This window comes from Miniopterus natalensis, chromosome 9 (genome assembly GCF_054644295.1).
Source record: "Miniopterus natalensis isolate mMinNat1 chromosome 9, mMinNat1.hap1, whole genome shotgun sequence".
Classification (NCBI taxonomy): Eukaryota; Metazoa; Chordata; class Mammalia; order Chiroptera; family Miniopteridae; genus Miniopterus; species Miniopterus natalensis.
The window spans coordinates 15,764,807-15,777,508 of record NC_142089.1 but is presented as its reverse complement, the minus strand read 5'-3'; the positions used below and the strand labels follow the sequence as shown (position 1 = coordinate 15,777,508).

Below are 12,702 nucleotides of genomic sequence, written 5' to 3'. Positions count from 1 at the left end.
TAGCGACTGTCTATCTATGGAAGGGAATACTCTAGTTGACTGGATGTATCAGGCACCTGAAGAGAAAGCGGAAAACTAACTATAATGACAATGGAATTGAATAGCTATTGTTAAATTCAATTGATGCTCTAGAAAAAGATAACAAAAAGCTAAGAGTTATTAACAGTCCATTGAAAGTCAAATATGAAAGCCACAGGACCTCCTAGGTCAATGTACAAAGAGGCTTGTTTTCTGTGGCAGCAGGACAGAAAAAGCTGAAGACCAGGCTCATCAAAGTAGCCCAGCTCCAAAAAAGATTGAAAGTTAACTCTCAGCCCGGCCAGGCATGGCTCAGCAGTCGAGCATCGGCCTAGGATCCAGGAGGTCTCGGTATGATTCCCAGTCAGGGCACATGCTGGGGTTTCCAGCTCCATCCCCGGTGGGGGGCGAGGGGAGGGTTGTGCAGGAGGCAGCTGGTCATTGACTTTCTCATCATTGATGTTTCTCTCTTTCTCTCTTCCTCTCTCTGTAATCAATAGACATTTAAAAGAAAAAAAGGGGGAGGGATGTTTTTCCTCTAAAAAAAAAAAAAAAAAAGTTAACTCTCAGCTAGGGAAGTGTGCTATGCCAACATCAGGACACTGGGAAAAAGAGATTCTAATCCACAAGATGGAGACAACAGAGTTGAAACCCCTCCAAAATCTCAAATACCCAAATACACCTTAACCCCTTCAGACTTACAAAAAGTGGCCATGTAAGAGCTATAAGAGCTAGCTAGTACTCTCTTCTCACTTGAAGATAATGCAGAGGACTCCCCAACCTGCTTACTAAAACAATGCCCCCTGGCTCATAGGTCTTTAACTTATAGGTCAGTGGTGTGCCTGATAAGATCAGAAAGGAACTATAACCTAAGAGAGCTACTGGAGAGACTTAGCCAGCATGTACCAGGGGAGTACAAATGTGAGCAAATTCTGAGGGTCCTTGAACACGAGAACCAGAACATAAAAATAAAAAGGGACAGGTATGATGATTCTCCGGCAAAAACCTCAAGATATAGTGTGAACTTACCACCACTAGAATGGTTCCTAAAAGTTGGAAAAGTGATGGTCCGTGTTAAGTAACGTGGCAACTGCAGTGGCAGACACTGGAGGGAAGGGATCAAAAGGCTTGGGGAAGTAGGCTTGCTGAAGTGGTCAGAAAACCCATCAAATGGTTATGTTCCTTGGAATAGCCAGGAGGGTAGCATAAGGAATGTGCCAGTGAGGGGGCACCAGTGTTAAGAATAGTAATAAAGAGAGTTACTCTGGCATTTCAAAGGTGTGTTAACCTAGATGCACAAGAACAATAAACAGGGCTTGCTTAAACCTTTTACTAAAGAAGTCACAGGCCTGGGGCATGACTACCCACCATGACTTACTCAGTTAGGAATTTATGATCAGATCACCCTGTGAGGTTACTTTTAGTGCCCCTTTTTCATCCACAGTAACACCAAAAGAAATCAAGGATAGAAGATCAAGATGCTAAGGGCAGTTACCCCAATAAAAAACTAGAACCACACACCTGTTTCTGGGCCTTAGCCAGTTTCAGATCTTGAACCCACTGACGGAAAGAGGCCAGTTACCCAGCAGAAAGAAACAGGTAACACCAAAGCAAGAATAATAATTCCCTAAGAGCCCTAGCCGATTTGGCTCAGTGGTTAGAGTGTTGACCCGAGGACTAAAGGATCTCGGGTTCGATTCCGGTCAAGGGCACATTATCTCAGTTCCAGGCTTGATCCCTAGCACTGGTCAGGGTGTGTGCGGGAGGTGACCAATCAATGCATCTTTCACATCGATGTTTCTCTCTCTCTTTCCCTTCTATTCTCTCTGAAAAAGCAATGGAAAAAATATCCTTGGGTGAGGATTAAAAAAAAAAAAAAAATTCCCTAAGAAACCTATGGCTCTAAGATGCCATATGCCATAGGTCTCAAGGACTCCACACTCAGAAGGCCTCTGCACTTGAAGTTTAATGCTCTGCTGTCACTGTCCTGAAATTCTTAATAACTTCATCTATAAATCTGTGTTCTGTAAGTGAAGTCTGATAGGGAAAATGAAACATGCTGGGGACTGGATTTGAAGCCTCAGCTCATACACATGATCCATCTCCTCCTGCTTTCCCAGGAGGGAGTTCTTGGCCATATCCTCTGGCCCGACCTGGCCATTCTTTACCTGCCTGAGCTGGGGGAACCATGGCACTTTTGGTGGGCAAATTCCCTTGCTCATTCTCCATACAGAAGTACTGGGCACACAAGTAATGTAGCTGGCCCTACTTATGACCATTCATTCAAGTAATTGTAAACTGGGAAAACAGGACCACTAACATTTTGAGGACAGGTTGACACTGACATCTGGAGTTTGGAAGTGTCATCATGGACTTATGAGGAACAAGAAATAAATTGAGTTCTGGCCTAAGATTCAGCCCACGATGAGCCCACTGGGTCTATGGACCCAACTGGTGGTCACTTCCCTGGGCCCTGAGTATATAATTGAAATAGGCATACTTGGAAATTAGTGCAACCGCCATTTTTAAAATTTTTTATTTTAAGAGTACGTTTATTAAAGTTGGGGACAGTCAAACAAGGGAGGGCCTAGGATAGAAGAAGCTACTAGAGAGAGCCTAGGTGGGATTGCTTTGGCTCTCTAGAAATGTGGTGGGAAAGAAGTGAGCCAAGGCAGGGCAGCTGTTAGCTCACTGGAAATTCAGAGAAAAGGGGACCTTGGCGACAGATTCAGGGGGTTAGCCCAGAATGAGCTGCCGCTACCATTGGTCCCCTGGTTGCAAGTATCATGGGGATTCTTAGAGTTTAGGAGAAAGAAAATCACTGGAAAAGGAGATTCAATGGGTGTGTTCCAAGGAGGGCATGCCAATGCAACCTCCATTTTGAGTCCTTGGCATGTGGGATATTATCCAACATTTATAACTATTAAACTGGAAATATATTTATTTTTAAATATTAAAATCCATTATTAGTAAGGTTGGTTGTGAATAAACAAATACTGTAAACTGATAGTAGCACTGAAAATTAGAGTACTAATGTTCGCAAACAATTTAGTAATACCAATAAAGCAATATATAAATGTTCATACCTGCTAATTAATTTCATATTAAGAAAAACAATACAGGTACAAAAACCTATGCGTAGCATTATTTGTAATAACTATTTACCATTTGTAATGATTAAAAAATTGAAACAACATAGGAATCTTTAACTCCATTTATTTGCATATACAGGTATTATTTGGTAGGGAGAAAAAAATAGTGCCCTGCAGAGATAAGAACAAAGTGTTTTGGGATCACTCAAGGAAAGGATGAAGAATTAACCACTTATACCAATTTTTTAAAAATACATTTTTATTGATTTTTAGAGCGAGAGGAAGGGAGAGGGAGAGAGAGAGAGAAACATCAATGAGAGAGAAACATCAGTTGGTTGCTTCCTACACGCCCCCTACTGGGGATCAAGTCCACAAACTGGGCATGTGCCCTGACAGGGAATTCAACCAGTGATCTCTTGGTGCCTGGGACAATGCTTAACCAACAGAGCCACACTGGCCAGGGCCTTTATACCAATTTTCGACACTGTGTTGCCAACCAAAGTGCAAAGAAGAGAGTAAGCAGCTGGGTAGGGAAAATCAAGTACACTGGTTTTCAAGTAGATAGCATATGCAGGGTAAATGCTGGGCTAGGGAGTCCTCTGTAAGAGATTAAATGAGTTCTATAAGAATTAGCTATCCATAGAGGAAACAAACCAAGCAATGCACTGTTCTTTCAACAATTATAAAATTGTTATCTACCTTTAAATAAAATACATTGAGAGAATGCAGAGAATCTTTAACAATGGAATTTCTTTAAGGCACAAATTTTATTCAAGATTAGATTCTATTTTAAATGGATACATGAAAAAACACCCAGCAACATTACATACTAGAAATAAATTTCTAAACTCAGTGCACTGACAGTTCACACCCTGGGAGACTTCCCTTACCACTCAGTACTCCAGAATCAAAGGATGCACTTTAAACCAGTGCTCCCTTCCTCATGCAGCACTGATCACAAGGAATCCAATTTGAAATGGGAATGGTATTTTAGTAGGGAGATTATCCCCTTTTCAAAGTACTATTCCCTTTTCCTTTATCAGAGGGAGTAAGTTTTCTCATATTTATTAAACATTAAACAGTTTACAAAGACCTCTTACATCCATTATTCTAATCTGATACCTCTGAAGAAACTGTTAGTGTTCCTATTTTATAAATGAGGACACGAAAGTATAAAGAAGTTAGCTGACTTGGATATTCAACAGCTAGGAAGTGCTAAAGCTGGAACTATATTTTGAGTAAATATGCAATTTTCAAATTGTCAAAATAAACACCTAGTGCTTTAAACAATAGAGAAGTTAAACTGAAAACCAAGCTTGAATCTGAAAGTTGTATATTTCAACCACTTCTTCCTTAAAAAAATCAAACAGCCATTAAACACACTTCCCCTCCTAAAACCCCTTGGAATGTGTTTTGTTGTAAATCATAAAATCCTAGAATTTGAGAGATCAACTAATGCAGACCCTTTTAGAGATGAGAAAATCAAAGCACAAGACTTGTGACTTGCTCAGAGATGATGGCATCAGTGCCTTCCATTACAGCATAGCATGTCTTCTAAGGCCCATATCAACAGTATTCAAGAAATGTTGTCTTATTGAGGATTTAAGAAACAGAATGGGTGGACTACTAGGTAATTTGTGTCCAGCAGCCTTTTTGCTCATCTCTGGTTGGCTCCCCTTACTTTTCCCACGCCTGCTATTCCAAATTTTTAACACTCTGAGGGGTCTAGCCCACTCTATCCTTTTATCATGCTGCAGATAACTTAACTCATTCTGTCAGAAAGGGAGACAAAAAAAGAGGTCATTAGGCATTAAAGAACCTATAAGGCAGAAATTATGATCCTGAGCTTTGGAGTCGAAATATATCTGGGGTTCCAGATCTCTTCCATTATTTATTTGGTACTTTGGTGGCATTTAGTTAATCTCTCTGAGCCATAATTTCTTCAACTGTCAAATGGGAATGGCCACCATTTCAAAACAGATCATGTCAATTACTTGCTTAAAAACATTTAATAGTTACCAATTCCCGAATCAAAAGTCTGAATTCTTTTTTAATCATCACCCAAGGACATGCTTTTATTGATTTTAGAGAGGAAAGGAAAGAGAAACATATATCAGTTGCCTGAGTATGCACCCTGACCAGGAATCGAATCCACAACATGGGTATGTGCCCTGACAAAGAATCAAACCCAGAACCCTTTGGTGCAAGGGAGGCACTCCAACCAACAGAGCCACACCAGCCAGGGCAAAAGCCTGAACCCCCCCTTTTTTTTTTAATGTTTCTTTACCTTTATTGTTGAGACCATTACAGATACCCCCTTTTTAACCCCACTGATCCCCTCCACCCCACATCCATCCCATCCCCAGGAAGCCTGAATTCTTTAGTAAAGCATTCTGTGTCCTTCTCAGCACCTAGCCATCAACCTTTCCTTTCAGCAGCCATTGTAACTCTTCAGCTACTCAACCCCAGGGATCCAGAGCCCCCGACCCCTAAGTATCCCATAACTTTCTAAAATTATATGCATGTCTGCTTGTCTGTAGTTTTTCTGGGATGAAAATCTGCTGCTCTTCTCAAATTTTCTAGAGGGGGGTATCTGAATAAAAAAATGTTAAAAAACCAACTGCAATACCCTCTAGGCATATCAGACTACTCAGTCCTCCCCAGACACACACCTTATACTTTCACATACCCATTCCTATGCTTAAGATGACCCCTGGCTAGCATACCTTAACAGCAACTGGTCTAGCCCAGTTGAGCGTCGGCCTAGGATCCAGGCGATCAGGGTTCGATTCCCGGTCAGGGCACAAGCCCAGGGTTTCGGGCTCGATCCCTAGTCTGGGGTGTGCAGGAGGCAGCCGGTCAATGACTCTCATCACTGATGTTTCTCTCTCTCTCCCTCTTCCTTCCTCTCTCTGAAATCAATAAAGATATATTTAAAAAACAAACAAACAGCAACTGGTCTAACCAATGAATTCATTACTTGAGAACAAGTTCTAAAATCATTTTCTCTGTAATACCTTCCTTCACCGTCTACCAAAACAGAATTATTCAGTCCCTTACCTACATTATAACACACCTCCAGTTAACACTCACCACACAGTTAGGCACTGTCATGTTCTAAGCTTTTCAAGGCAGAATCTATATACCTTCACATCTTTGTACCATCAGAACATAACCTAGATTCTAGCGCACAATGGGCAAAACAAAACAAAGCAAAGCTGCTGAATGTAACCATTTTGGCACCACATTTGTGTTCTGGTATTCTTCACAACTGCCCCTGCCTGCTTCTGTTATTCACTCACTCATTCAGCAAATATTTAAAATGGTTTTATTGGTTTTAGAAAGAGAGAAAGAAAGAGGGAGAGACAGAAACATCAATGTCAGGAACATCCATCAGTTGTCTTCTGTATGCACCCTGACCTGGACCTGCAACCTGGCATGTGCCCTGACCTGGAATCGAACTGGCGACCTTTTAGTGCATGGGATGATGCTCAACCAACTGAGCCACACCCGCCAGGGCTCAAAAAACATTTTAAAGTTCCAATGAACCGTAGCTGATTTGGCTCAGTGGTTAGAGCGTCAGCCCTCGGACTGAAGGATCGTGGGTTCAATTCCAGTCAAGGGCACGTACCTGGGTTGTAGGCTCAATGCCCGGCCCAGTTGGGGTGCATGAGGGAGGCAACCCATCAATGTGTCTCTCTCATGATGTTGCTCTTTCTCTCTCTCTTTCTCTCTCTCTCTCTCTGAAAAGCAATGGAAAAAACATCCTCAGGTGAGGATTAAAAAAATAAAAAATAAATAAAATAAAAATAAAGTTCCAATGAAATACCTGGAGCAGTGTGCTGAACAGTGAGGATGTAGACTAGAACAGAGTCCTTGCCATTAAGAGAGTTAACTATGACAATACAGGACAGATAATAATGGTCTTGCCCCAGCCGGGTAGCTCAGTTGGTTAGAGTGTCATCCAATACGCCAAGGTTGTGGGTTGGATCCCCAGTTAGGGCACATACAATAATAAACCAATGAATGTGTAAATAAGTGGAACAACGAATTGATGTTTCTCTCTCTCCCTCCCTAAGCATGTCCTCAGATGAGGATTAAACAATATATATAATAATAATTATTAGTTTTGTTAAGTGCTATTAAAAAAGGTCTATATAAAGGGTTATGGTAGCCCATGTGAAGACATGACTAATAGTCACATAATGGTTTATAATGGGACACCAGACTCTCTTAGACCAGAGAATCTATCCGTTTTTTTGTTTCTGTACAAATAGTCTTCTCTCAATGTTCCTTTTCTAGTAGTAGTAACGGTAACTTACTACAGGAATTTGAAGGGTATAATACAACCAAATACTGCTAGGTAGAGCAGGAATCATTATCCCCATGTTAAAGATGAGAAAAATAAAGTTCAGAGAGGCGACCCCCTCAAAGTTGCAAGGTAAATAAGACAGGATTTCATTTATTTAGTCCTTATTTACTGTCTGATTCCTCTGTCTTTCTACCTCACCTCTCATCAGTCTATAAGCCCCCAAAGGGAAAAGACTTTTGTTGTCACTGCCTTTTTTTTTTTTTTTAATCCTCACTCAAGGATATTTTTTCCATTGCTTATCAGAGAGAGTGGAAGGGGCAGAGAGAGAGAGAAACAATGTGAGAGAGACACATCAGGTAGTCGCCTCCCCCACGCGCCCTGACAGGGGTCAGGGATCAGGCCTACAACCGAGGTATGTGCCCTTGGCCGGAATCAAACTGGGGACCCTTCAGTCTGCAGGCCAACAATCTAGCCACTGAGCCAAACTGCTAAGGCTGTTTTCACTGCTTTTTCCTCAGGGTTGGTCTACAATAGTATTTAGAACACACTAGGCTTCCAATAAATATTTGTGTGGTTTTTAAACTTTTTATTATTATTATTATTTTAATCCTCACCCAAGGATATTTTTTCCACTGCTTTTCAGAGAGAGAGGAAGGGGGAGAAAGAGAGAGAGAAGCATTGATGTGAGAGAGACACAAAGATTGGTTGCCTCCCGTATGCACCCTGATCAGGGCTGGGGATGGAGCCTGCAACCGAGGTACGTGTGCCTTTGGCCAGAATGAACCCAGGACTCTTCAGTCCACAAGCTGACGCTCTAACCACTGAACCAAACTGGCTGAGGCTCAAAAAATATTTGTTGACTGAATGAATGAACTGCCTTGGAAATAAAGAAGACCAATAGCAAAAAAAGAAAGAAAAGGAAAAAGTTCCTTCCATCCCTGGCCGGGTGGCTCAGTTGGCTAGTGTGTCCTCCTAATATGCCAAGGGTGCAGGTTCGATCCTGGGTCAGGGCACATACAAGACATAACCAATGAATGCATAAATAAGTGGAACAACAAATCGATGTTTCTCTCTCCCTCTAAAATCAATCAATAAATTTTAAAAAAATTTTTAAATTCCTTCCATTACGATGGCATAGTAAGAGATTTGAAACAGGCTTCTACTAGTTAGAAAGGCTAGACTAATTGTACTGACTCAATTCCATTGGCATGTTATGCACTTTACCTAAAAAGAATTTAAGTAAGGGAGGTAAATTAAGTTTCTATTTCTGATGTCACATTCATGGCATGTTCTGACATAAATCCAAGACTTAAACTGCAGCTCTGAAACTGATTAAAAGTTTTTACTAAAAGCAAAAAGTAAAGGAAACATTTTCTTGATTCTTGACTCTTTGGCTAGAAAAGTATCTGAATTTCAGTTCTTTCTTCAATGTTAGTTTCAGCAGCCAAAGCTGCTGTATATGGTATGTTCTCCAACATATTTCTTAATAAACCGTTAAGCAAAGATTAGTCAAAACCTTTTAGTAAATAAACCTTTTAGTAATAATTAGTCAAAACCTCAGCCTAGGAATTGACCACCCTTTCCCACCCTTAGGGATCCAAAAAATTGCCATTCTGTTTACATACAAAGTAATCACAGCATACCATAAGATAATGGCAACATTCAGTATGACATTGTTTATAATTCTAGAAACTCCAGTTCCTTATATATCAGTTTGCTCTGACTGGAAAATATTTTCATTATTTTCTCCAATATTTAAATTCCAGTAGGTGGTGGTATGATGTGTAAATGAAATAGGTAATGGAAAGAACACTGGGCTTCAAGTATGGTTTACTATTTCCTACCTAGGTGAACTCTGTGACCTTAGGCAAGTCAGAGAACATTTTAGAGGCTGTAAATTTAACATTTGTCAGCCGTAAAATGAGAGAACAACTACCTCACAGAATTACAGTGAAAATGAAATTACATAGTATGTATGAGGCCCTGACCAGGTAGCTCAATTGGTTAGAGCATCCTCCCCATAAGTCAAGGTTGCTGGTTCAATCCTGGTCAGGGCCCATACAAGAATCAACCAATTAATGCAAAAATAAGTGGAACAACAAATAGATATTTCTCTCTCCTCCTTCCTCTCTCTCAAGTCGATCAATAAAATAATAATGATGTATATAAGCTGTTTTTAAAATTAACAGCATTGGCATGTTTGAAGAAATAAATTACAGCTGTTCCTTAGATGATCTTTAAAACTACTAGACCAGTTCTATGGATGCTTCTTCAAATTATAGCCAGGAAAACACAAACAATCCCCACTCATTGCTGGATTAAAAATTGAAGAACTGCATTAAAGACCTCTATCCCTATACAATATTATGAACACAACCTGCAATTCTCAGAGTAAATCACTTCCATTATGAGATATGAAAATAATGAAGTACAAAGGGCTTTGTTTGCCTACATGGCTAGGGTGGGAATTTAACCTATATAACTTCAATAACCTTCCCTGATTCGTGTAAAAGAATCCTAGTTGTCCTCATTTCAGAGACTTGAAATACTAAATCTTTTTCAAAAGGAGTATCTGCAATGGCTTCTATAAAGAGTTATCTTAAGCTGAATATCTAGCAATTCAGTCTTCCAACAGGACATACATAAAGTTAACCATTATCTAACAAAGTTTGCTCAAATCCGCAAGACTCACGGGTTGCAGTAAGGATCGTAGCATTACCTCTACTCTTGAAAACTGGCTTCATTCCTATTACTTGGTGAAACAGTCTTTTTTTTTTTTTTTTTTGCTTTCTAGAAGCCACTAAGCTTCTAGCTCTATAAAGCAAACCCTTTTACTAATGGACGTTTTCTTTCGACATCTTAGGCAGAAGAAATAAGAAAAGAATTTGGGGGACGGGGAGCTGGGAGGCTGGATGAAGTACTGCAGTCTTTTTTCTGCATGCAATGAATGAAGAGGTTGCTCGCTGCAATAAATCACTTTCTCTCCTCCGAGTTTCGAGAGGAGTAGTACCATGGAGACCATCCGCATTGGTTCTTTAGTTCCCCGATCACAGCTGCGCTCCAAACAGACATCGCAGCCAATTCTATCCCTTCCGAGTTTCCCCGGGAGTGGGGCTCACTTCTTTTCCAAAGGCCATTTCCCTACCGAAAACGCCAGGAGATTCGTGCCCTGAAGTCGCCCGGGGCTGGAGTTAGACAATACCTCGAGATTTTCAACAGAAACTCCATCTACCTCTGCCTGGCTCCGAAGCTTCCGCTCTGCCCAGCCGGGATGCAGAGGTCTGAGGCCGGGCGGTTTTGAAAAATGGACTTTGACCCGATCCGCTTACGGTAACCGGATCCCCAGGGACAGGTCCCAGTCAGGGACTGGCCCGGGGCTCCCCAGAGGAGGCAACTCCACTCGCAGGCACAAAGGGACGTAAAGCAGCCCAGACAAAAGGGCCCCGCCAAGTCGCCTGGGGCGGAGAGGGAGAGCCAGCGCCCAGACACGCAGCCGTAGCAGTCGCTGCGAGACCGCTCTGGGACCGCGGAGGAGGAGGCGGCGGCCCGGCCCGCCCTGTCCGCCGCCCGAGGCGACCGCGGCCCGAGCCATTTCCCTCCCCCGGACCGCGACCCCCAGGCGGAGCCAAGAACGAGACCCAAGCCTAAAAGGCGGCAGCAGCCTGACCCCGGGGACTTCCCGCTCACTTTTCCTTGCTCGCCAAACTCACCCGGGTCGCCGCCGCCGCCTCCTCAGCCTCCACAGTAGTTTCCCCCGGAAATCCTACTTGGCCCGCGGGCCGCCAGCGGCAGCCTGAGCCTTCGGCCCCCGAGAAAGGGGGGGAGAAGGAGCAGGCCGGACAGTGAGGGGTAGGAAGGGCCGCCGCGGGGGCTCACGGAACTTGTAGTCTCTAGCCAGGGGCCAGCTGTGTCGGGCCCCACGAAATGGCGGAAACTTCTCTCCGGGCGGTCGCCCCACACTGCCTCTCTGGGCATGCGCCGCCTGCAGGAGCCCGGCGTGGAAAAGAATTTGGGAACCTTTCCTGGTACTGAGGACAAAGGTCTGTGGACTTGGAAGGACAGAGTTCAATATACTGAGCTCCAGGCAGTGCCTAAGGTGGGAGCTGATGTGTTTTTAGAAAACTGTGGTGCCAAATTTAAAATATAATCTCCCCGACAGAAAAAACTATTAACGGCCAATTTGAAGTGCAAAAAATTTAGAAGGAAATTCCCTCAACGTTGTCCATTAGGAAGAGATTCATGAATCATTCTTAACTCCTCCTTCGGCCCATTAAACCCAGTTATTATACATCGCAAATATCTCAGCTCCTTTCCGTTTCCTCCACTAGGGTCAACTGGAGGAAGCGGCCAACATCTCCTCCAAGTCTGGCTGGTTTCAGGCCTCCAGGAGAAAGCAAAGCAGGGAAACCTCTATGATTGGATTAGAGGACAGTTAACAAGGTTAAGTGCTCTCTCTATTTTTATTTACTGATTTTAGAGAGAGCAGGAGAAAGAAACGTCCGTTTGTTGTTCCACTTAATTAGGCATTCATTGATTGAGTCTTGTACCTGCCGGGAGCTGGAATGGAGCCTTCCAACCTTGGCCTCTCCGGAAGATGTTCTAACCAACTGAGCTATGTGGCCAGGGCCTCTGCACTCTCTTGAGGGTGGTTATGGTTCCCAGGGGTCTGAAAAAGACGCCTGTCATAGGTGTGTTAACCTAGATGCACTAAAACAATGGACAGGGCTTGCTTAAGGCAAAGATAACCTTTTACTAGGGAAGTGATAGGCCTGAGGGCGACTACCCTTCATGACCTACCCAGTTAGGAATTTATGATCAGATCATCCTGTGAGGTTACTCTCAGGTTTATAGAGCCCCCTTTTCATCCACATGGATATATTCAATTTGTGGAAACTCATCAATTGGGATATAAATACTTTTCTATACTTTTCTGCATGTGTATTATACTCCCAGTATAATTTATTAAATGGAAAGTGGCCTGGGCCAGGCCTCCGTTGTCTTCTGGGAGACCAGTTAACAGTAAAGCCTATTTCTAATCATTATTTCTGTATTTAGAGGTTATGGGCACTGTTGGAGCCTAATGTTAAGAGCAGAGTCTTTGGCATCAGAAACCTGTTCTGCCACTTCCTATCTGTGTGCCCTTGGCTAAGTTATTTAAACTCATTAAGATTCAGTTTCCTCCTTGTACAATAGAAAACTTAATAGTACCTGATATATAGGTTGGTATGAGAATTAAATAATAAAGTTAATGCACATTAGGTGCCCAGCACTATACCTGAT

At 42.5% G+C, this 12,702-nt stretch overlaps 1 long non-coding RNA gene across 1 annotated transcript in view; it reads right to left on the bottom strand.

The window, feature by feature from the left end:
• The window catches only part of LOC148092362 (uncharacterized), a 36,510-nt gene extending 25,310 nt beyond the window's left edge, over positions 1 to 11,200 (bottom strand). Inside the window, exon 1 of the long non-coding RNA XR_015715012.1 lies at positions 11,133 to 11,200. This is a non-coding gene — a long non-coding RNA (uncharacterized LOC148092362). The remainder of the gene's footprint in view (positions 1 to 11,132) is intronic.
• Between the last annotated feature and the right edge of the window lie 1,502 nt (positions 11,201 to 12,702).